Consider the following 25989-nt stretch of genomic DNA (forward strand, 5'->3'; position numbering starts at 1 on the left):
AGAGGGCAAAACATACAAATACAGGTTCATTGCTAATTTTTTTTTAAGAGTAGAAAATAAAGGCAAAACATCAGTTTATGGTCAGTGACTGCTTCATTTAATCGGAAACGCCACAACTCCTCTCCAGCTCACTGTGAACAAGAAACCCGGACGGGTTTTGAAACGTCTTTCCTCTCTTTCGATTATGGTCAACGATTGCTTCTTCATTTCATGCGTGGCATGTTATGTTCATATATGTCAACACGAACGAAAACCAAAGGGCCACCGCGGTGGCTCAGTAGTTATGGTGCTCGGCTGCTGACCCAACAGACGCGGGTTCGATCCCTGCCGCGGCGGCTAGAATTTCTTGGGAGGAGAAATTCTAGAGGCTCGTGTACTGTGCGATATCAGTGCACGTTAAAGAACCCCAGGTGGTCGAAATTTCCGGAGCCCTTCACTACGGCGTCGCTCATAGCCTAAGTCGCTTTGGGACGTTAAACCCCATAGACCAAACCGAAGGGGAGCTGAAAGCCCATTCCCTCGGCTCAAATTTTTTGGCACTATGATACGCGTATCTAAAGTTTATTTCTTTCTGATGGAGAGTACTTATTTCTAGTTCTGCCTTCGTTTATCCCTTCGAAAACAAAAAGACATGACACACTGTTGAACCACTACAGTTATCCTGAGAGTTCGTTGGCAGTAACAGAGCTGATCATCTGCACAAACATCTTGTTTTCTTTTTATTTTTAAGCACCCAATGTAGGACCAGTAGAAGTGTACGTACATAGTTATGTTTTTCTGCTCAGTTAAACCCGAATGTCTACGCTGATCATGAGACGTACGGCAGTTCCTTGTTCGTCCGTGCCTATACGGCGTAGGCACGTCACCCCATCTGCACCATTTGTCTTCGACCTGTGACGCAACCGGGGCCTGCCAAAGTCGAACCGCCCCCGGGACACCGCTGCCCGCTCAGCATCGAGCTGTGGACCCTCCTTCAGCTGCTCACAAGCTAGTCAGTATCAATCGCACCATCACTCATGCTTCCCTCCCAACCGTCCCTGCCGCACTCGACGAACAGTTCCGAACCCCAGTCGCACGGTTGATGACGAAACCAGGAACGCCGTTAGAGGGAGAGGGGTATGCTCTGTTGGTCGCTGCCGGTTACTGTTTGTTCGCCGACGCTCGACACCGCGCATTAACCGAGGGAAGGCGCACGCAGGTTTGCCACAGGGCGGTTTGGTTTAATGTGTTGCTTGCCGGTAACAGGGACCCGGAAGGGCTCCCTGCTCCACACAACACGCGCCTCTAATCGTAATGTTGGGAATCTGATAGAAAGGCTCGTTAATTTAAATTCTTTGTGCATTTTTTTTTCTTTCCGTTATTTGGACAGTTTTCCCTCTTTCTTTACGCTTGACTCTGTTGCGCCGTATGCGATGTGAATGTGTTATTACGGCCATTGCTGTGTCATTTGTTGTTCCTTGCCACTGAGCTATTTTGTCACTGTTGAGTGATTCCGCTATGGTTGCGCGGGGCTTTGTCAAGTTGTCCTTGAGACAGCTTTTTTTCTCGCGCTTCTTGTGTCTTGTGATATGACGCAAATAAACATCAGTTCAATTCAGTGCAGCTATGTACTAACCAGCAAATGGAGGCAGAGATGATTCTGACACGAACACGGCTAGGAACTTCTAAATGGTCCCTGACCTATCTGTTAGCAAACCCTGAAGTGTAATTTGGACTCAGCAGGCAGTGGCGAAGAAGTCTTACATGCGACGAAAATATCATTGAGTACTACACTTCACACCGCCCCGCCGCGGTGGCTCAGTGGTTACGGCACTCGGCTGCTGACCCGAAAGACGCGGGTTCGATCCCGGCCGCGGCGGCTGAATTTCGATGGAGGCGAAATTCTAGAGGTCCGTGTGCTGTGTGATGTCAGTGCACGTTAAAGAACCCCGGGTGGTCGAAATTCCCGGAGTCCTTCACTACGGCGTCTCTCATATAGCCTGAGTTGCTTTGGGACGTTAACCCCCCTCCCCCCCCCCCCCCCCCCAATAAACCATACACTTCACACCAACGAAGGGACATTCAAATTCATTTAATAAAGCATGAATCTAGCTTATCGTTATCATAATAAATTAACACAAATGCCACACATACAAAAAGAGAGCGAGCAAATAGGTGAGCCCGCAAAGAGACGGTGTGCCCATTAGCTTGAATCGCAGAAACCCACGAAGAACCGAAAACAAAAACAATGAACATAACGCCACGTGGGAAAAAAAAAGCGAAGGCGCACGAACGACGACCGAGAACATAAAGGAGAACAGGCGCACATAAAAGGACTGCGCACATAAAGGAGGCACATTGTGCAATGCCAGGGAGTCACTCGAGAGTCGCCCTCGGCACGACACTTCAAAAAGGCATGACGAATTGGAGCGGAAACTAGGCTCGCAGCTCTGGCCTTCAGAGTTTGAGATTTCCCGGGCTTGGAAAACCGTGTGTTGTATGCCCCGCTGCCTTGACGTTGCGGCACATTACGTATACCCAGTCTCCTGCAACTCTTTTTCTAACCCTTTTTACTGAAAAGTCCAATCTCCTCGACAGCTGCAAGAATGACTTGGGCTTCGCGCGTCGGCTGCACCGAGCTGAAAGACGGAGTTTCGAAATCCTCAGCCTTGGCATGCTCCCTGTTTTCAACGCTTCACTGCTCCTCGCAAAGGTTTGTGACTGAAGAAATAAAAAAATTCAGGGAGGCACTTTGTTGACCCAAAGTGTGGTGAGGCGAAAGCCTTAAGCGCGGTGTTGCTGTTTGTGTCACTGATGTGTGGTTAAGATGTTAAGCTTCGCCTCTAAAAGTGGAACGTGACAGAGTTCTGCATCGCTGCCTGGGACTCCATAGAACGCCATCGCCCGTTCGGGTCTCGCCGGTAAATCGTTTTTTGAGGAAAGGAAATGTACCTGTCTCTCATATCTCGGCGGACACCTAAACCTCGCCGTAACGGGAAGGGAGGAAGATGGGAGTGAGCAAAGACACCGTATTCACTAGACGCGCCTTTGTTCATTCCAAACCATCGAGCGGGCATGGCGGAGTCATATTATATGACACCATTTTTCTACTTGGCTTGCATGCAGTGTGGCGTAGTGCCATGGCATATCGCCATTGCGATCCTGGAGCCAGATCTGTGTATCAATATTTTGTTGAGAGTGTCCTGAAAATTTACGATGTGTTAAAAGACCGAGGTTTTGACGAAGAAATTGTATCCCTTTTCCAGAATCTATCCCAACTGAAGAAGTTGGAATGGTCGCTGGAAGCGAGGAGTGCTGTAGCCATGTAAATAGCCATGTAAATAGTCACATATGTTGTAATGCACTGTATTCCCACGCCTTTGAAGGCAATAAAGAAAAAAAAAGCGGCCATGGCGGAGTGGTTAGAATGCTCGTCTCGCACTCCGGAGACCGGGGTTCGATTCCCGAGCTCGACCAATTTCCTACTCGGTTTTATTTATTTATCTGGCCTGACTAGAAAGGTTAATTAGGCTAATTTTGTAATTAAGTAATTAACTAAACTCAGTCCCACTTACTTGGAGTGTCACTATACGATCCCTTTAATTGGTTGCAAGATTACTAACCAAAGTACAATTGGCCCTGTTTTAAATTCGCGCACTGTGACGTCACGACCGTTTCGACCAATTGAAAAGCGTGACATTTCTGTCGACAGCTGCTTACAACGATGAGGCATTAAAGGCCTCCGCCCTAAAACCATGTCTCCGTTTAAGTGGCTTATCTCGGGCGAGACACAGTGTAATGCGGCATATATCGCTCATTTTACAGTGTGAGCTACGTTGAAAAAAGAAAGCAACAAATACTTACTAAATCATTTTACACAATGATTAGAGAATACATTCTCATCGAAGTCCTCGCCCCCGACTCTACCAACTTTCGCTGTACCTCGACGTCGCTAAGAAGCCAGTTGGTTGAAGATGTCTCTTCTACATCTGGCCGCGGCAGTCGCAGCTCGATAGAGGCAGAATTAAAAATTATCCATCTACGCAGGAACGACTGAGATGCCGGCAATTAAACTGCACGGATGGATTAAGGGGCCTCTCTACTTCAGCTCTCGTCATGTACAATAGGTTGTAGCAATCTATTTTTTCGGAACTTGAGAGTGCTCGTGAAATATTTCAGTCATTTTTGGTTTGCTTCCCACAATGTATCGCCATGCTTTGCTGAATCTATGGTATAGCACTGCCGCTGTGCCGTCACGCAGGGTGAATGTCACATATTCCTGCTTGTTTTGCGCATTTGTGCAAAAGAAAAAGAGAGCATATCCATTACTGCTTCAGTGGAAGAGAACAGAAACAGCGCGGTATAATTATGCGTCACACCAAAGCACCGTGAACGTTTATAACTGCACTCTACCATCGCGCACGCCAGCTATTTTCTGAGAAAAAGGCAAATCTCGGAGACAAAACTTCAGCGTCGTTTCAAGGCGCTTCCAAACCAAGCATGTTTAATAACTTGCCTTCATCTTGCAAAAATCTTTTTGTGTGACTCTTCACACATTTCATATTTCTCATTATGATCCTGACCGACCGACCGACCGACCGACCGACCGACCGACCGACCGACCGACCGACCGACCGATCGACCGACCAACCGACCGACCGACCGAGGGAGCGACATTGGCATAGAAAAGCTCAAAAGGCACCAAAATTTTCTTAAAATTATCCTAAGTTTAAATTAAGCTAGCATTTTCGATTCTTTTCATATTGACGGGACTGCAGCAGTAGTTGTAATAGACCAGACGCTCGAATTAAGCGAGTTCGAAATATCTGAGCTTTACTACGTGATGTCCTGAGTGTACAACCAGCATTCAGCAAAAAAAAAAAAGCGAAAATTCACCAGTGGTGAGCCCTAAAACTTGAAGAAAAAAAAAGAAAAAAAAACTCTTTGCAGAGAAGAGAGCGTGGTCAAATCCAGAGAGGTAAAGCCTGATCTTCCCTCTTCCTCTGTTTCGCCCGGTCCCAAGAGAGGTGCTGTCATGGCCACCGTTTCGAACGCTTGGTAGTTTTTTTTTCTGGTTTTATTTTCCTTTTCTTTCCTTCTCTTTTCTTTTCTCATAGTAAGCCAGCCGGCTATTGAACTGAGACACGCGTCTCTCGTGCAGTGCAAGGCGCATTCGAGCACACGCGGCTGTTGTTGCGTAAGTCCCGGCAAGTTGGCAGCTGACTTGCAATACGTCCCTTTCACGTCTCCGCTGGGCCGCATTTTCAGGGCAAAAGTTTAAGGCGTCCAGCGCTCTCCGCTGTTTCCCTCCTAGAAAACGGCGGGTGGCTGGCTGCCGCGAGCGCGTGTAATACCAAGTTCAAAGCACTTATTCTGAAGCAAGGACCACGTGCGTGCTATCTTTTCGTCTTTACTTTCTTACTTCGTTTCTCCTTTTTTTTTTTTGTTGATGCTCCCATCGACGCACGCGCGCGATGCGTAAAACAAACGAAAGTATGCTTCCCTGAACCCCTTTTCTCAACCTTCTCTTCTTCCTCATCCTTTTGAACCTTAGCGACGGCAGTACTTCATGACCGGTGCCCCCGCATCTGATTGGGTGTTTGGGACGCATGAAGGGTTATGCTGACACGCGTCTAACGTTTGCGAAATGTCTAAAACTCTACTTGAGTTAGCTGTTGGCGCATGTCAGCTGATGAAACGTCTGCCGTGCTTAAAGGGCTACTGAAGCGGTTTTAGAATTCGATGAGTTTAAGGTTGCCCAATGTGCAAAACGTGCACGTAAAGCCTGCGAAATCGTTTTGCTCTAGCATTTAACATGGGAGCGTAATCGCCAAATAAAGTCGCCGTCGGCGTTCAGGCTTCTCTGAAGTGCACAGCGACGGGTAGAGGCCCCGATAATGACGTCACATATGACAGCCCTACGTTTCCAGCGAAGAAACGGTTATTCCATGGAAGAAAACCAACGCCATCGAAGGTGAAGCTCACCATGCATTGTTTGGCGCCACCTGAAGACACACAGCAGCAGCATGCAGGCGTAAGCAGCGGACATATGAAATTTCGGCAACAATGACGTCACTGCCGAGTTTCCCCGCACTCCTCCAACGTAGTGAGAAGAAGCCTAAATATCGTCGCGGTTTTAATCGATGATTATGACATCATTTGAAATGCTAGTGCAAAAATACTTTTCATGCTTTATCTAGAAGCTTGATAGATTTGAATTCGTGAATAACCTCGAATTCTCAAAAAACCGTTTCAGCTTCCCTTTAAGTGGTGCTCTGTGTTTTCATGTTGATGGCATTGCGCGCGACATTTGTTTTTTATTCATCTGCTTCGCTGTGAAGAGGGGGAGGTGAACGCAAAAGCAAGCGATAGATATATATGTGTGCAGAAAAAGTTTTGTCGCAAACGAGGACCGCAGTGTCGTCAGTTAAGCTTAAAAACCACCTCAAGTTACAACTCCGGCTACAAGGTAAAACAGTGCGCAAGATTGGTGAGAGCCAAGCACGTACGAAAAAAAAAAAACCTTACCGCACTTCATCGCTTCTCCCGTTCAGACAGATTACACTACAGGCGCACGAGTGTACAGGGCGATCATCGACGAAGCGCTCAGGCCATTAGCTATCGAAGAGGAGCGTCACAGTGTTTGAGCCGTTTACGAGTCTTTCCTTCTATACAGCTCTAGCTAGCTTAGCCTACTTGCCCCGACTTAGCGTAGTTGTCGACGTCGGCCTCCCGCGCCTAGGCTCCTTACTTGACCCGCCCATGATCACGTGACCAAACGTGACCAAACCGGGCGCACTCCGTGCCTCGTGCCGCATTTATCGTCATCGAGTAAGGTGAGCCGTCATAACCAGACGCCGTCAAACTCTTCGAAACACCTGTCAGAAAAACTAACTCAAACTCTTCAAGTCCACCCTCGCCGGTTTCGATCACACCTCGCCAGTCGTCCTTGGTAGCGACTTCAAAGTCGACGTCATGAAGCACGCGCAATTCGTAGTTAAACCCGCGTCAGGGGACTTAACTCTCGAAACCACTCAAACGCAGTCACGGAACAGGTGCGCCAACCTGACCTGGAGTACAGCACGCAGTGGAACGCAAAAGCTATTGCGCATATGTCCACTCATTTCTCGGCAACAAAAAAGTTACAATAACGATGCTAGAAACGGATAGGGCACCAAGCCAACAAACGCTGAGGTCTAAAGCAATAATACCCATTCTCATCTCGCCGCCGCCGTGGCTCAGAGGTTATGGTGCTCGCCTACTGATCCGAAAGACGAGGGTTCGATCCCGGCCGCGGCGGTAGCATTTCCATGGAGGCAGAATGCTAGAGGCCCGTGTACTGTACGATGTCAGTGCATGTCAAAGAACCCCAGGTGTCCAAAATGATCCTGAGGCTTCTACTACGGCGTCCCTCCTAGCCTGTGTCGATTTGGGACGTTAAAATCCATGAATCAAAACAAACCAAACCATTTTCATCTTTTAATACAACCATCATCACCGCAGAAACCATCACCAAACTCATTATGCAATGCGTCAATGTTTCGTCAGCCATTTCGCTAACCAGCTAGCGGTGACCACCTGCCATATCATCGTAGTAAGCGCCTGTTATATCTTTTGTTTATGCCCCCGATCTTGTACTACGGCGCCTCACTGCCAGCTCCCTAAGCATGAGTCAAGATAAAGTACGCGCCACAAGGGAGCGTGCTGTAATATTAATCCGAACGTTTACACTCTACAGCGATTTCTTTTTTCTTTTTTTTTCACATTGAACTCAAACGGGGGGCTCTGCTGTTTCAGTGACTAGGTAATTATCCACTTTTCGGACTAGGTAATGATCCACTTTTCGGATCAGCGCAGCTCAAAAAGAAATTAAACGAGGCGTGAACAGGATACAGATATGTTTCGTTGCTGATTATCGCGTACACATTCAAGTTCTTCTTCATGTGATTCTTCGTTGATCGGCATTTGCGACCACTCAGTCCGCAACCTTGTATTCTATTTTTTTTTTTTTTTCACATCTTTTCGTACCACGGTTTTCATTGCTCGCTCCCAGGGTTGCCAACATGAGGAGTGCTTAAGATCGTCGGAATTTGTGAGCAGTACCTCGTAACCATTTAGGCCACACCTAGGTGCACGTCGAAACATTGTGGGGGAAAAAAAAAACTTAATTACATGGCAGTCAGAGATCATTTGTCAAGAATCAACAAGTAGCAAAATTATTTTCCATGTAGTTTTCCTTTTTCGAGCCGCAAAATTCACCGAATACCTTTTCGAATGAAGGCAGAATTGATAAGAAATTTAGTTATTGTAGGTGAACTATTTGTCCTGCCTGAGCATAACGCGTCACGTGGTATAACAAAGCCTCTCGAACCAAGTTCGCCCCCACCGCCATGCCCGCCCATAACCGGGAACTACACACGAACATAGCTAGATTAATTACAAATCAAATGCATATGCGGGCCCGACGTTTCCAAGACTTCGCATGCGTAGTGTATATTCGTTCCGGAAGTAATTTCCTGGTTCGCTGTTTCATAAGTATCCCCTCTAATGGCATATCTGCGTTGTAGGGATATCTGCTTTTTAGTTATACTTAACAACTCGGTTCTGTCCCAAACGCTCTGAGGCTCTGTAATGTCCGAAGTTCCTGTCCCTAGTGTCTTGGAGGTTTTTCCTATGCTTATGCAGACCCTTTACGAGAGCATTCTTAAGCAACGTCAAGTACTTTACAGGATGCTTTGTAGATGCGGTGGCAATTTAGTTCCTTCTCCAGCAAACACCATGCAGTCGCCTCCCCCCCCCAATCTCTTTTTCCACTTCTCTAGTTCTGCTCCCATCCCTGCTGCACTGAGCGGAGGGTTAAAGAGCGGCGACCGTCGCCTCGTTGCTGCAATTTCCTCGCGTCGCGTTCCGACAGTGCGGCCGTACGCATCCGCTCTTGGGGTACTTTCCCACGAAGAAGACGGCGCGCAGATACACAGTCGCCGGCCGTCACCCACGCCGACCCACGCGTACTCGAACTGGAGCGCACAATTATAATTGTAAATCTTCTCCGGGGATGCAGGACGGGTAAGATGCCGTAGAATTGATAAACGGCGAATTTTCCTTTTCGATGCCCTGCGCTCTCGTCGTATAGTTGATAAGATTTTAAAGCGACAGGCTGAGGCGGCTGGCGTCCTACTGCGACCCCAATAAGGTGGAGCTCCGCGTCGGGTTCACCTGATTAAGCTCCGTCGCATTCAAACAGTGCATTTGGCTTACAAAATTTTCAGTAGACAGTGTAGTATAGACAGTCTATAGACTGCAGAAACTGCAGGAAGGATTATTCAAAGGCATTCAAGCCAGCCGCATACAAAGAGAGAAAAGTTTACTCTGTGATTTACCTGAAACTCCTCTTTGGTATCCTAATAAAGCTATACAGATTGGGTTACTGCACTTAAAAATGAGGGCAGCGACACCTATAAATATGACGCATAACTAAAATTGGCTCAAGTAATGCAGTGTGAAGGAATTTTGATTGAGATTGTCCATGAAGTGTGAATTCTTTCTCGAACCATGCCACAGGTATCGCTGTGCGGTATGCTTAAGTATGTGAATCGCAGCCGCATTCAATACAAAACAAGAGTTCGAAGAAAACTCCCCTGCTGTGTGGAGAAAGAAAGAGTAAGTCGTCAGGAGTAATGATAATATTATTAATAGTAAACGGGCGTATTTAGAGGCGAGTGGTTGCACTTCTTTTCAATATCACATTGTGTTATGCGTTTGGCTAAAAATACCATAAACATCGCGAATTGGTGTCCTTCGTTCAGCAATACGCTCAAAAGGACACGAAGGAATGAAAAGTGCTGGAGAATTGAGAACGTGTCGGTCATTACTGCATGCTACTGAGGGTCACTCTGACAACAAATCTGATCCCAGCATACTTAAAAGCTGTTTTAATTTTTCTTCTCTTTCGATAACCATTTTTTTATTTTACAAATTACAGATGTGCGAAAATTACACATGTGCCCCGTCTCACGCACACACACACACAAAAATTAATGACAACGCTGCGGCGCTGGCAATGAAGCAACAGAATATATGCCTTTGCGATACAGTTTTGACATACACAATAGGGCTTGATATAAATTAAAAGGATTTTTTTCACGATACATTTAAAGCAGCCGCACTCTTCTTAGCATGTTTTCTTTCTATTTTAGTTTTTCCCACCTGCGCATAAATTTCCTTTTTTCTTACTGTAATGCTTGACTACTTCCTCGTACCCACCAGTGCGTTGTATACTATCACTAGTGTGCTTTCAAAGGTGGCAACGGAATTATTAGCGCTCACGTGACTTAGATAAGTTCCTGCATCCATGTCAGTAAAAAAAGAAGATTCATTTTCAAGGACTGCAAAGGCAAACGGCCGAAAACGACAAAAATAACTACGAGAAGTTTGATCCAGGTGTTGACGCGCGGTGTTTTGAACAGCTCACTCCATTCGAGACACAGCTGGCTCGGCGTGTCGTGTACGGCTTCTCGCGTGTATGACAAACACTCTGCGTGTGCTCTACGCGTACTGAGCGCAGCCTCTGACAACCACATCACGGGCGTCATAGGTGCTGGAAGAGAAACGCTATGATGTTGACGGGAGTGAACGCTACACGTAGTCAATCCGTCACGAAGGATTCTTTGCGACGCATACGTTTTCAGCGACGACTGTGCGTGCATGTGATGCGTAGCGGGGAAGTTGGCGAAATAACTGCAAGCTCTCTGCCTTTAACTTGCTCAGACAGTCGATCGAAGAATGGGTCTCGCCCTTAAAAAAACTTTTTTAGACAGTCTGTCTTTAGACTTCTGTCTATAAGGTCTATGACTCGCTATAGTCAAATCCTAGAGAACACTCTTTTGGCAATACAGATGTTATGACAGTATGTAGACAATCTATAGATTTATGGTCATACACTTTTGGTAGACTTTTGTCTATAGACAGTCTATAGACTATGAATAGACAAAAATAAATATCTATAAAAAGGCAAAGGAGTCCATAAAAAGTCTACAGAGTGTCTATAGACCATTTTTATAAGGGCATAAGGAGTGACTTCCAAACAGGAGCATTAAACATGCCGTGCTTTGCCGCATGCTAAGTTGTTTCCTGTACTGGCCGCAATTCTTTTGTGCTCATTCCCAACAATTGTGGGCAAAAGCATCTTTGAGGGGGAAACAATGAATTGATGGAATTTTTTCATATAATGAAAGATTTCGATGCAACGATTAATATATTCGGAGGTCACCCGAAGGTAGTCTTGCATTTTTTTCTTCTATTAACTTTTTGCTATCTTCAAAAGCGTTCTTCATTAGTTTTCTATGACAGTCTTAACTCTACAATGCGACCGGCGAAAATACTTTAAAAGAAAGATTTTTGCTACATATCAGAAGAACGGACCAAAACCATCAATATCTGCATAACCGTATCTTATAGTTTCCCAAGTTTCAAACTTTTTGTCTCAGAATGTTGGACATGACAACCTTTATAGACGACGGACCCATGGAGACACTGCGAACATAACCTGCCGTGGTGGCTTAGTGGCTATCTCGACAGGTTGTTGAGCACAAGGTCAAAAGTTCGACATCGGCCGTGGCGGGTTCATATCGGTGTGACAAGAATTACACAGTCGCCACTGAGCTGAGATTTGGGTTCAAGGTAAAAAATAGCTGGTGGTTTAACTCTGCTAAGCAAGAAGTGTTGTACGAAAGCACAGTTTCTTGCTGGTCGACACCACCAGCGCGTACCTGAAAGCGCGACTGAGGTGTCCGCTGACCCAGGGAGCCAGTTATACGCGCCTTCAACTCTTTCATCGTCGATGCCAATTTACCCAATGTGCGCCGGCAGCCTATGCTCCAGTGTCGCGTTTCTGCAGCAGTGCTGTCAATTCCAACGAGTATTGCTCTAGCGCCTTGTTTCTGCCGCAACGTTGTCGACGCCAACGTATGCAGCGCACATCGTTTGTAACTACCACTACATAGTTCAAAACGCGAATATTAGTTTGATAGTAGTATTAGTTGACGAAGAAGGATACGATGTGTAATGCACAGCGCGATTATGTGTTGCACTTTAACACGAGGCGTGATCGGATGTGGCGATAGCATATAATGCTCTCGCACAGTGGCCAGCGAAGCTGACCTGTTCGGGCCTCCGCGGTTTCGAATCCATGTCGCGGATATTTATTGTATTCATTTATTTCACTTGACAGAAACCGAACAACACCGCAACCATACAAAGACGGCAAGGTCTTGCTCGGGGTTTACCCACCGGAATAGTGTTTTCGCGCTCACATTAGACTGTGATGGAAATGATACCTCACCCGTGCACCCGCCATCTTTCATGCCCCGTAAAGTTGCTTTCGCACGTAAGAAAATGAATGCAAGGAGTCTCAACAACCATGCCGAAGATAATATAGTAAAGCAAAGCGCGTCCACGTGTGGACCACTTCCGTTACGTCATTTTATATAACCGAAAACGCATATCAGCGCAATCTCACGAATGTGCGCGTGCACTTGCACGCGAGCTCGTATGCATAAGATTTCATCGCGGACGGGAAGGCGAGCCGTGTAGCCTGTTCCTCCGTGCACCGCGGGGCGGTCATGGTGGTGAAGCCATCGCCAAGAGCTAACTGGAGAGAGAGACAGATTTCCTTAGAGATTATCCATTCTTCCTTCTCCCGAAATGAATATCGAGGCACCAACGGGCTACGTGCGCGCAATGACGTCGAACAAGGTCAAACTCATGAACCATTCAATTGATAAAGTAAAAAAATAACAAATGCGAACAGTGCGGTAACCTCAGGCTACAGCCACTCGAAGACGCCACAAACCTTGATTTGCGCTACTGAATGAGGCTTCCTAACGTTTTGCATCCCCAGCTGATTCAGAGCTTGCCCTGCGTAAGAGTTTTTATACATCTAGCTTCGTTTAAGCATGGGAACAGAAGGTAGAGACAACTACATGTACCATATAGGTATGTACGCAGTTGTGCACTGACGTCTGCCTGTCATCCCGCAAGGTGCGAAGTAACGGAAAAATAAAAACACATGACGTGCTGTTGTTTTCGCGCAACCTGCGTCCTATGAGGTGAACGTCCCTCGCTAACCTCCGAAGCGCTCTGGGACTGCGCTGCAGAAGTACAAGCGCTACAAGCACACCTAACAGTAGTACTGCAACCAGCATTGCTAGGGCTTAGGTGGGGTGCTTGTCCCAGCGAGAGCATCCGCTGCATTTTTGTTTTTCTGAGCGTAGACGCCACAAGACTGACGCAGCACTGCAGCCGAAGCACCTCGGCCTCCCGGCGATTATATGACCACGCTCCTTCTCACAATGTGCACGGTTTCAAAGACATAGCGCGCGAGCTAGCTTGCTGGCTTCTCTACTTACGCGCGCAGTAAGACGGTGGCTCCGCTCCAGCGCATGGTGGTCCGACTTAATAGGTCCCGGCGAACAGCACAGCGACAGCCAAGCGCTCAAGCGAGCGTCTGAGCCCATCACGCGCCTGTACCGCACTTGCAAGACGACTGCACCACCTCCACTGTGCCAATGCAGCCAGCCGCGGAGCGAACGGCTCGGTCCCGCGTGCAAGGAACCGCGACGAGATGCGAGCCTATTCAGGAACTCGGCGGGGACAGAAGCTAGCCACTCACCTCTTAACAGCAACAGTAGCAGCGCGCTGCGGGGGAGTGCAGTAGCAGCGGCAGCAGATGCAGAGGCGGCGGCAACCTGCAGCTGGCCGCAGCCGCCGTTGGTATATAGGTGTCGACGACGCGTGCCGGCGTGCGCGCGGCGCGGTGGACGAGGGGGTCACGGGATGCGTCGGGAGAGTCGTGATGGCGACCGAATCCCAGCATCCTCCGGGATGCGCAAGCGCGAGAGGAGGGGCGCGAGCGAGAGCGAGGGAGGGAGGATGAAGCTGGCCGTTGCCGCCGCTGCTGCTCGAAACGACTGCGCTGCAACGTCGCCGACGCCGCCGTCGCTGCAAAGCACCGGGGGCCAGGTTCTTCGATCGAACAGCTGCGCGGGCCCGCTCTCCTCCTGCGCTGCAGCCTCTTCCCCACCTCCGCGGGACTCCTCTCCTTTCCCTCTCTCTATTCCTTTCCCTTTCTCGGTTCCTTTCCTCCCCAAAGTTCCTTCCTCCTCTCTCTCGCTTGCTCCTCTTTCTGCACTGCCGATATCAACAGCGAGCCGTACGCGCTGTGTGTGTGCAAGAATGAGGGTCGGTTCCCTGTCGGCATCCCCCATCACTGCATCCATCCCACGCCCTCCGCTCCTCATCGCGCGCAGATCGTTCCGAGCGCGGTACAGGCTCTCCCTTGTGTCCCTACTTTCTCTTTCCCGCCGAGCGGGACTAGCGCAAGTGCGCAGGTTGTGCCACTCCCCTAATCTGTTCTCGTCGCTGGTTCCCTATTCACGTATCTGCGGGCGGTCGTATACGCCTGAACGGCTCGGCTGGAAGTAGGTTACTATACCGATACGGAGGTAATCAAGCAGAAAACAGTGTGTTCGAGCGTGCGCGTTTGCACCAGGGGGAAAAGATGGAAAATGAAGAGGCCGTAGCCGCTCCTCCACATCACGTTTATAAGAATGTGCCCCAACGTCTTCATTCGCTATATTGTGGCGCGCACACCTTCGTCAGGTCGCTTTTCTTCTATTTGTCGTTGTTCTTCTTCACGGTTGCCTGTTCCGGCTTCGCCCGTCTTTCTTTCAGCGCATGCGGCAGTCATTCGATGGAATAGCAAATATGACACAACGAAGGAAGGAGGCATCGAAGCTTCAGCGTTATCTTTGTCTTCTTCCGGTTCTTTCCAAAGTAACTCTCCCTTTTTCTTAAGAAAAAATGCAATGGATGTGGGAAAGCTCTGCGGGTGAGAGGTTGCATGGCGCGGCTTGGCAATGGTAACCGACCACTTTCATTATTGGACAGCAGGTAAGCTCGAAGAATGTAGTCGGTGAGAGGAAGCTGTTACTCTTAGCTTGTTTCCCGAATTTCCTGGTCATCTAGTATACACCCTCGCACTACTACAGCGACGAGCAATCGCATTCGCCCTTCATGATCACATGAATTTTAAAATAAAGGGAACTTGCAGACGAAATCCTTTTTTCGTTTTTGCGCACAATTTATCAAAACCGCTTGAAATGGGTGTAGTCCAAACAAGTTAGGTGAGTCCTCTCCTTCCACAGTCGAGGATAGACCCCTATCTCCATTGTGGCACCGCTCCCTGCATTGTCACGCTACCGGGGTCATGAGAATTGGATGACGCCATTGGCTGGAGGGGGGGTCCTTTGACGGGGAAAAGCCGCTGCCTTCTTAAGTTGTATCCGACTATAGGTTTTCTTCAGCTCACAGCAACGAACAGGTTAACCGTGACAAAGATGAGCCGTTTAATAACTTTTTCCGGTCGCGGACACAGTTTGGTTTGGTTTATGGGTTTAACGTCCGAAAGCGACTCAGGCTATGAGGGACGCCGTAGTGAAGGGCTCCGGAAATTTTGACCACCTGGTGTTCTTTAACGTGCACTTACATCGCACAGTACACGGGCCTCTAGAATTTCGCCTCCATTGAAATTCGGCCGCCGCAGGTCGCGGATGAAGTGCGTGTGCTTCGCATGCATAGGAAAGTCAGTAGCAAAGCCTATCACCCTTTGGAAACAAGCGACCTAGCAGTAGAATGTACTGCCATATTTTCATCTTGCATGGATACCGTATCTGTCAAGCGTTAACTTTCGCTTTCTTGCAGTTCCAGAAATAGTAGCGGACAAGGTCTAAATGGCTTGAAATAAAGAATTTATTATGGTATTTTAGTCCTCATCACTTGTGTTGCGAATAGCTCTGTTATGAATTGCGAACTTTTTCCACACTTCGTCTTCATAAATTACTGGAAAGAGGGTGGGCTCCGAGCGCAATGCTTTTTTAATGCAAAACTTGCTTGATCACTCCTCTTACCCTCTTACTGTGTTTTGGTACTATTTTGTCTCTTTTACATCATTATGCGCGTTGAGGCCACGGCACCAGCGTAAAACGTAAAGTGCGTTATACTCATGAACCAAATACAAAGAGAGCTCACGTTCTTTGAGAGTACTTTTGAGGTTCTTAAAGAAGCCGGTTAGCGATTGAGTAAACGTTCCGAGTTATGAAGCTACATTAAAAGGTACAGCCTTTGTCAAAAATTCGGAGCCCAGGGGGTTTGCTTCTGAGCCACACTGTGTGGTTCGTAATGCATCTCCAGCGCTCCAAATTTGCTGAAGGTAAGAAGACTTCTGGTCCTGCCTCCTCCAATGGGTAGGACTACCACGAATGTTACAGGAGTCCCACTGCGAGGCTTAGAAGCAAACCCCCTGGGCTCTAAACGTTTGACAAATACTGTACGTAGATGATACAGGACACGTATGATTAGTTTTTTACGTGTCCGTTTTCCTCCTTGCAGGTCTTGCCAAACTTGATAAGCAAGCGTGTCAAACTAAATTTCTTATAAGCTGTAGCCTTTCCGTGTGTGCGGTTGTGAATAAGAGGCTGCTATAATGGAAAGTTTCCTGAAATACCCAGCCGACAGAGGACAGCATAACTGCGCGATCTTTTTTTGTGTTTATTTCTAACCTCCTTGCCCCGCTCCTGTGGAGTGCTGCCTAAAACCCCATTTGTGACTAGCTTATGGTTCTTCATACGAAGAAAAGCATGAAAGGTACTTGTCGCACGAACACTTAACACAGGTGGAATGCGTAAAGGACTTGAAGCGTCCTAAATAGTTAAAAGCACTGATAATTAGCTGGCACGGTATTGGAGACTTATAGCATAGCGCGTACTGCACGCCGCCAGTGCGCACGCTCTGACTGGCCGCGACGTGGCAGGCGTGCACCTGCCGCCATCTGGCGTCATCAAGGCGATCTACGTGTGCGCATTGACAGCGCGCGCTACGCGGGAAGCAGGAGTTGTAGCGATGCGCACAATGCTAACTGTCTCTATTTTTGCAAGTGAGGTTCTACCACCTAGTCCTCTAGACCCGTGAAAGGAGGGGCATTCAGGGAAATAAAACAAAGTGCGTTTCTTTTAATTCGCTGGTCTTATTTCTGGCGAGATAAAACTTGGCTCAGATTAGATTTTGACATTCTTTTTCCATTCGGTCGTGTGTGCCACATCTATTGGTCCTTGAGGTTGTGACGTTACAGCTGTGGCGTTCAAGCAACCTGTGCTGCCAATCCTTGTATAAAAGGATTTGTTTATCATTCAAAAAAAAGAAAATAATCAATCGAAAAAAAATTGTGCAAAGCAAGGCCGCGGGCTTCCTTTGCGCGTGCTGGGTACAAGGTAAGGAGCATGGCGCTGTACAGTGGACGCTCGTAGAGGTTCCAGTGGTTCTAGGTGTTCGTTTAGACACGAGGTAATTTATTTCCATTTCATTTCGAGTGAAATATCCACCTTTCCTTCATCTCATTCCTAAAACAACGTGAGCAATTTCCCTACCATTCCATGCTGGGGAATCGGGCGAATGGAACAATGATAGAATTAATCCATGTTCTGGATGGCCACTTCAAAACCTTGGTATGCGAAGCATTTTGAATTCTTTTCAGATAATTTACCGCGAAGAGAAGATAATGACTGCAGCGCCGAAAACTTCGCAGCAGAGACAAGGACGGACGCGCAAACAACATGCAGCATCTTCGTATCCGCACTTGTTGAACCCAAATTCAGCGTTAGACTTGAAACGTTGGACACCTTGCGAAAACTTGCCGTAGTTGCTACATCAGAAAGTTGCACGAATAATTTATTTCTCACTTGTTAGTTGCACATTTAGCGTTTAATTCGTATTGAGTAAGTATTTTCGAAGGTTTTGTGCATTTTTGGCATTTTTGGCATTTTTATTTTTATTCCTTTTTACCCTTTTAGATTAGACCTCTTTCTTACCGATTAAATACCTTTTAACGAAAACGCGTTCCTCTCAGGCCCTAAGCCACTGCAAACGCGAAGCCATGTGTCGTCCATTTTCGGTGCAGCCACGAAGGGCAGAAAACAAGTATAATGGCCTCCGGACATTGCGCCAGGAGCGGAATTCCGGCCTTGCGACCAATATGTCGCCATCTCCGCATTGCATAGGCTGCACGAGCCGGCATTCCTGCCTTTGCCAATCTTTTGTAGTGCATGGACCTTTTCATAGGCTTCTCTTCGACAAGGTTGGTCAACCAAGCGGATACACGAACCACTTCAGAATGACTGGTTCCTTCTTCGCTTTCCTAACTCGTTATCTTCGCCGGTCGAATTCATGTAAGCGGCTGTGCACGATGTGCACTGAGTTCCACGAACATAGAGGTAAACTTTGGCAGGACAGGAATTATAAGGGCTTCGAAACAACAAACACTGCGATGACGTGACTTACCTTACGACTTGAGAACATGCATCTCTAAACTCAATAATGGATGTTTTGCCAGCATGTTTTCGAAATAGCAATGAAACGCAGCCTATTTTAACTCGGGCTGGTATTAGATACTGCGAGGTAATGAATAAACGAGGCTTGCGTCGAACAGCAGTGCTGGGAAAAGTTCTAAAAGAGTTTCTTTTTTGTTTTGTCCTCCAGCTGATCATCCTTAATGGCAATGATAACCCACTTTTCTTTTTAATTTCAGAGTGCGCACTTTCATTACAGTCTTCGGTCCTTATTTGTTCGGGATGGAACGCGTTAGCAGAGTTGAGCACATGCTATTTTGTCGTCCTGATCTGCTATATTATGAAAGCTCATTTGGTAAAACGCGGTGTGGAGTGGTGGTGGTGGTGGTGGTGGCAGTGTACAAGCAGGATTAGCCTTGCAGTGCCCTGACGGCAAATGCTTCGACTCCAAACCGATACTCTTCCAAATTCGGTAAGAATGCACCCCATCAAGCAAGACGATCGATTCAAGCCCGATTGCTCAAAATGTGGCCAGAGAGCCACACTGGAATACATCTTTCGGGACTGCCCCACAGAGCCACCGCCTGGAGAACTCCAGAAGCTTTAAGCACGCAAAAGTGGGAGACCCTGATGCCAGCTCTAAACCGGAAGTACAATTCCGTGTCACAGCAGGAGCCCAAGAGGTCACCTTTAGCACCGACCGAGGGCCATCTTGTGGGGTCGGCAGAGCCCATCGCTCCCATTACCGGTATTAAAATTTTATGGCTTGCTGACCGACCGACCGACCGACCGACCGACCGACCGACCGACCGACCGACCGACCGACCGACCGACCGACCGACCGACCGACCGACCGACCGACCGACCGACCGACCGACCGACCGACCGACCGACCGACCGACCGACCGACCGACCGACCGACCGACCGACCGACCGACCGACCGACCGACCGACCGACCGACCGACCGACCGACCGACCGACCGACCGACCGACCGACCGACCGACCGACCGACCGACCGACCGACCGACCGACCGACCGACCGACCGACCGACCGACCGACCGACCGACCGACCGACCGACCGACCGACCGACCGACCGACCGACCGACCGACCGACCGACCGACCGACCGACCGACCGACCGACCGACCGACCGACCGACCGACCGACCGACCGACCGACCGACCGACCGACCGACCGACCGACCGACCGACCGACCGACCGACCGACCGACCGCCTGAGTTACTGATTTGTGTGACGATGTCTCTACCACTGCAAGAGGCGACGCGTTGGCTCATGGCCAGTTTCATGGTTCATGCCAACTCGCGCAGAACTGCACAAAGGTGATGTGCCTATAGCAGTCATTGTAATAGGCACATCGCCTAAAATACGCCTGCTTTCTCCTTCTAATTAAACTGACAACTACCTTAAATTTGAATTCATTTTAAACTGCGGTGAATTATAGTTACTTTTCTCCTTACTTTTCGCTTCTTTTGTGCATGCATGCAAGTGCAAACCAAGTGGTATAAACTAAGCATACCTACGCACTGCAAAGGTAAATGCTGCTTAATTTTTTTCCGGACCTCGAAAAAAGAAAGAGCAACATTGTGAAATTTCGTTAAAATTATAAGAGTTCCTGCGTTTGCAAAAGTCGGTGATATGCAACTTGGTTTCAACCCTAAATAAGGTTAAATGCGGCACCTTGTCTTCAGAGAAAAACCTTTTGGGAAAACTTCTAGCGGGATGAAAGAAAGAAAAAAAAGGCAGTGTAATTTCCTCGCGGGAACAAAACTAGACGAGGCGTGAAAGAGGAAATTGACTGAAACCTATTTAGCCGGGCAGCACCTGCCCATCACTTCCTATTTTTTTGCTTCATTAAACTTGCCGGACTTTTCTAACTTCTTCCTGAGAACAGCTTCTCTGTCTTTTAGGAAAAAAGAAGAGGAATCGAAATAAAAGCTACATAACAAAATTAACCATCCTGGACGAAACTGCTCTTCACGAACACTTCCTGGACTTCCCGGTAGGCTCGCCAGCACAAAAAACAAACACCCGAACGTGCTGATGAAGCCACATACGTGTGTGCACATGCACACATAGACACGCACACACACACACAACAAATACAGCAACAATGTGCGAAGAAACACGCTTTCACCGGTTTAGTGTATTGCACTTACTGCTACCATAGTCGGTGGTGAACCAGGAGGTTATTTTTACTTCATTTTAACTTTCGTGCCTCGTCTTTCGTATCTACCGTGGTGTTGCGCAACTTGCGCTAGGAAGTTCTTCCGCAGACAGATAAAAGCACCGGCGAAATAAAGAGAGACGAGAAAGAAGTGGGCAGCGTGAACCCAGTGATAGTAAGAAGAAAAAAAAAATGAAGCGGAAGACAGGCGGCTTCAATTTTTCGCTCGAACAGATCGAGGGACGAGAAAGAGCCTTCTCATGTGTGCCGCCACGTGGGACGCTCAAACGCTCGTTGGTACTGGCTGGGAAGAGAGGACACATAACGGCAGCAGTTCCGGGTGCTCAGTTCCGATCGGAGGGAAGAAACGTGGCTACCTGATGAAATAGTTTTTTTTTTATCATTCTAGCATTACATGTTATCGTTTTTTTTTTCTTGTCTGTGGAATACAGGGAACAAACGAACAAAAATTGGCTGATAGAGAATCTGTAGCGGACCGGTCATAAAATATTAAAACTGGCGGCTTGGTTCTCTTCGGGGCAAGCAGTGCATACTTTATTTCTTATTTGATTTTCTTTTTACTCTGTTTTGACCTTTTACGCTTCGCGGTTGGCAGCGAGGGTGCCCAGATTTCGGCGGAGCTGGTTGCTAAATTCACATTCAGTGAATCTCTCTTCGGCGCAAAAAAAATATAGCCGCTGAAACTGCTCATAGAGAGATAACAAGTTTAGCGATAACAAAAAGACTAGCCTGGCTTCAGTTCCCATGTCAGTACCCCAGGTGAAGGGCGAAATGTCTTGTTAGATAAGTAGCACCTTTTTTTGTCGCTGATTTCTCGTGTCAAAGAATTATAACGTCTTGGATAAGTATGTTGAGTTATAAGGTGTATTTCTCATGTATATATAGTGCTATACTTATACTGTATTCATATGTGCAATATTATCCGTTGTGAATATCTATGTACCGCTTCCTCTTGCATAGTGAATATTTTTATTTGTATCCTTACATATATACAATGCCTGTTTAATTACACCTTTAACTTTGACCCATTTACTAGCCGTTCGCTAAGGGCCGAAACAGTTCTTTTCTTTTGCCCTTTTGTGTTGTACAAGGAACCAAATAAATATTGAGTTGAATTGAACTGAGCATGCACAAAGAGGGTCTCTCAATGCTATAATAAGTACAAAAACAATATTGACAGGGTATACGGGTTGGTTATTAAGGGACGTAAGCAAGCGTGTTGACCAGCAGGAACACGTGAATCGGTATTAATTGCGGCATTTGCATGCAATGTGTCCGTTGTAGCAAGCAGCTTGAACTGCGCCTAACCTGCCGGTGGTGCCCTCTTTCTAACCGCGTTAATCTCGCAGCTCTGCTGATGCTTTTTCCAGATGCACTTGAAATTAAATTATATGCTTTGAACAAGCAGCCAGAAATAATTACGCGCAAAAATCTGCGTCGGTCGGGTCAGACGTGACAGTAAACAAAACTAACAACAGTACACCAAAGGAGCGTACGATTTGGAGCCATTTGGTACGGCATGATCTAAAACAGACGCAGGAAAGACCAGGCTCGGAAAACGAAGCTATTTGCGCGGAAAGAAGCAAAGAAATGTGAATGAGATGAGACAGGCGTCTGTCCTCGCTAGAGATTAAATTTCACAGAGCGCCCAGCTGGGTATGCAAACGAGCATTATATAACAGCTAAATAGACCAAGCCCCCGCACAGCTTGTTCTGACTCCGGATGGAGGAATATCATTACGAAGGATTAATCGAGTTTGGTTTCCACCGGTTTTGCGTGTGGGAAGCCTGATGGCCCAGCGACCTTTCGAAAAGGTTAGAATCATCTCTGCACCGCCACTTCACTCACCCCCCTACACGGAACCACGCCACTCACGGAGGAAACAAGCGTGTTTTGGTTTATAGATGCGCGTGTTTCTCGACGCCAGGGGATGACGTGTCTGTTCTTTTGTGTGTGCGTTTGCAAGGCGCCCGGAAGTCTAAACTTGCGTGGAAACTTCGGTCCTGCTCTACGCTAATGGCTGTGTGCCCTGACAGACCCTCTCTGCCCCCTCCGCGCCTTTCACTAAAGCCGTGCAATGTTATTGCGGATCAAGCAGGGACAAACATTGCCCTTTTAATAAAAAGTGGTCGATATCCTTTTTATCATGCCACTCAGTAGAGGAATCCTTCACATGTGCAGCCTTTTAGGTTTGATTAGGTTTAACTTCATCAGAGGCATGGACATTTCACGGTATTCACCACAACTGATGTGGCTTCGAGCTCGGTCTCAATCGCAGTTTGTCCTTCAACACTTCCGTGCAGCAACTTTTCGGTCCGTTTTTGTTTTTATTTCCTTTTGATTAAGTAATCGGGGTATCGTGATATGCAAGACAGTAAATAACAATAACTTTGTCTTCCTGGAGACAACATTCGACAGAGATATGTCTGTGTGTGAAAGAACTTAATAACAAATACAAGTTATATAATCAGTAATGAATTAACTACGCAGCGTAATGGCGAACACTTTGAGACATGCGTCCCCGAAAAGGACTACGGGAAGGTGCTGGAGACAGAATGGAATCTCCGAGGAAAAGTGCTCGTCCGGTCTTGGCACGTCCAGCACGCACTGAGAAATGTTAAGCGTTATCTTGCATCACTCTCACTGGTATTATCGCACGACTTAATATTGATAGTCAGGCAATCTTAAGGTGTTCGCTGCGCACGCAGTAGATGCAGTGTTATCTATTTAGCTGCCGCTCTTCCTGTTGCTGCCCCTTTGATGAAGGAGTCTAGTTTACTCCGACACGCTAGGGTCAGAGCGAGAACCCTATGTTGGCGTTCCATTCTACTGTAATAAGGTATACCTCTCAAATAGCCACCCCCACCTGCTGCTACTTGTTTCTGGTTGGTTGATCTTTGGCTGTCGCTAAATACACATTTCATGTTAAAATTAATGTCGGCGCTATGTTGTGCGTGTGATAAGTCAAAGTAAAGGCAGGTATTAATGGAACACCTGTCAGAAGCGGACTTAAGGCGGTCTTCGTGGAACATTTAGCGTAAAACGCTGATAAGGCCTGCACAGTAGTTTTGCACTGTGAATTTATGGGAAGCAACATAGGCCTAATTACGTTCTTTGTAATTTGCACGTTTTGGGTTGGTATATTTGCAGGAGCCACTCATGACTAGCGCTAGTCCATCCTTGACACAGCAAGGAAGAAGCCTCCTTATAGGTACAAAGAGATGTTTTACTACGAACACTGGCTTTCGTCCTATGTACACAAAGTAACGCGGCACAGCTTCCTGATGATCAGACGTGGTGGCATCAGTAGCCGGTAAGGGCATTTGTATGCATTGTTCAAGTCGTTACCAAAGCAAGAGATTTGAGCCTATAACTACGTGGTTATGTAGTTCAGAAAACTGAACCAATTAATCGCAATAAAGTAATTCAAGAGACCCAACAACCTGCATCTGCTAACCTCTGTGTTAGCTTATTGTTCTTTGTGTTGCTAAACCTTAACAAGCACAGCGAAAAAAAAACTTCTTGCTTAATGCTCATTCGGTGAACCCTCGGTTTTGGTGACAAGATGTCGAAGGTCGGGCTTCCGGCTTGATCAGGTGTCCATTAAGTTGTTATTTTGCATTTAATTTTTTTATTTTTTTAATTATAGCTCCTTTCCAGCATGACCGAAACCAGGGTGAAGTTATTTCTTGATAACCACGCCCCTTATGGTGCCACTTAAACAATGTCAAGATAGCACGCGTGCATAACATAACATGACCTCTGGTTATCGAACCGAATTAACCTCTGAATCCCCCAAGAATTAGTGTTTCCCTTTCCTTTGGTCCCCGGGACGCGGTGGCTCAGTGGTTACGGCGCTCTGCTGCTGGCCCGAAAAACACGGGTTCGATCCCGGCCGCGGCGGCTGGATTTCGATGAAGGCGAAATTCTAGAGGCCCGTGTACTGTGCGATGTCAGTGCACGTTAAAGAACCCCAGGTGGTCGAAATTTCCGGAACCCTTTACTACAGCATCTCAGTTGACTGTTTTGCCTGTTGATCGCATACAGTGAGTTATAATGGTGCTATTAGCGTCGGTAATATCGCGTATATTCCGTTATTTAATATTTTAATGTCCTCCCAAAAACAAATTCATGGCTCTGATGGTGTCACCGCACAGTGGCGGGTTTTAGCAGCGGATATGACATCACCTGGCGCGAGCTTGATGATTGGACAAACAGTAAATATACTGCAAATTGTGTGAATAGAGACACATTTTGTCAACTGTCTGCGTTTTATATTAGATCAACAAAAACAACTTGGTTGTCTTAGATAAAAGCCCTGCAAAGCAAGTAAAATAAAAATACACCACCAGGGGCTCTGGCATGGAAACGACGCTGCCAGTCTCAGCAAGAACGAGTTACAGAGAGCAGGCAACTATGGAGTGCAAACTTCCGCTATGGTGGCCATACTTCCGCGACGTGCTCTGGCAGGCTGTTTTGATTGGTTGCGCCAGGTGTCGTCACTGGGAGAGCGAAGTAGGAGTGGGAAGCCCCGCCAAAATCGAGTTGAGGGCAGCGTTTTGTTTTCTTGTATTTTGAAATTTCTTCATTGAATAACTCCCGTTTCTGTGCGTCGATTCCTGTAATTCTTTTTTAAGTCAGCATCTGTGTGACATAAAGAATCCACCTGAAGTATAGCCGGTATCTCCCCAAGCAGTGTTTCACAGCCCCTTTAAACCCCAATAAACCAAATCAAACCTTTCCTTTGGTGCCTTGTTTAGCACTGAACTCTTTATTTACAAACCCTGTATAAAGCTGAGAAATGCGAAGTCCTAGAAACCACACGCAGCGTCACTGCCACTTCGTTCATTTTCGAAGATTCGCTACTAGATGTGTACGAACCGATGTCGACTTGTGAAATTTGTCGAGTAAGAGCAGCATTTCTGACACACCGTAGAGATGGCTGCGTGATAGTTTCGATCACGTGGGTGGGGTTCTTTAACGTGCACTGAAATCTCACGGACGTTCCTGCATTTAGCCTTCATTGAAATGCGTCTGCCGCTACTGATTTCGAGCTCGCGACCAAGGGCTGAGCACCTGAATGCCGTCACCACTGCGCTACCACGGCCGGCCTGAACGTTTCTTGTGACGTGATGTCGCATGTGTCCAACGCATTAAAACTTGTCTTAAAGCCAACATATGAAGGAGATGAAAATGTACGCAGTGAGCTCCAACACCCCGCTACATGCATACTGCGTTCGTCAAGCGACTTACTGGGGCAACGTCACGGTCATTCTGGTATACATACACATGCACATACAATGCAGAAGTCTTTAAGGCATTTAGCACAATCTGCAATCTACGCTCAAAGTAATCCCCGTTCGGTCAGCGTTCTCGCATTCTCATTTTGGGAGGGCGACCCG

General features: G+C 47.3%; 1 protein-coding gene across 3 annotated transcripts in view; it reads right to left on the reverse strand.

Moving 5' to 3' along the window:
* Positions 1-25989, reverse strand: part of LOC149371492 (vesicular glutamate transporter 3-like) — a 78646-nt gene that overhangs the window by 25251 nt on the left and 27406 nt on the right. The window contains exon 1 of one of the 3 annotated variants that reach the window (XM_089565725.1): positions 13649-13860. The exons of the other annotated variants lie outside the window; for them this stretch is intronic. The gene's annotated coding sequence lies outside the window, so the exon portion shown is untranslated. Of the gene's footprint in view, positions 1-13648; positions 13861-25989 lie in introns of those variants that run through there. 3 annotated transcript variants of the gene reach the window in all.

Source organism: Amblyomma mixtum, chromosome 1 (genome assembly GCF_055824585.1).
Source record: "Amblyomma mixtum isolate Tamu chromosome 1, ASM5582458v1, whole genome shotgun sequence".
In the NCBI taxonomy this organism is placed as follows: Eukaryota; Metazoa; Arthropoda; class Arachnida; order Ixodida; family Ixodidae; genus Amblyomma; species Amblyomma mixtum.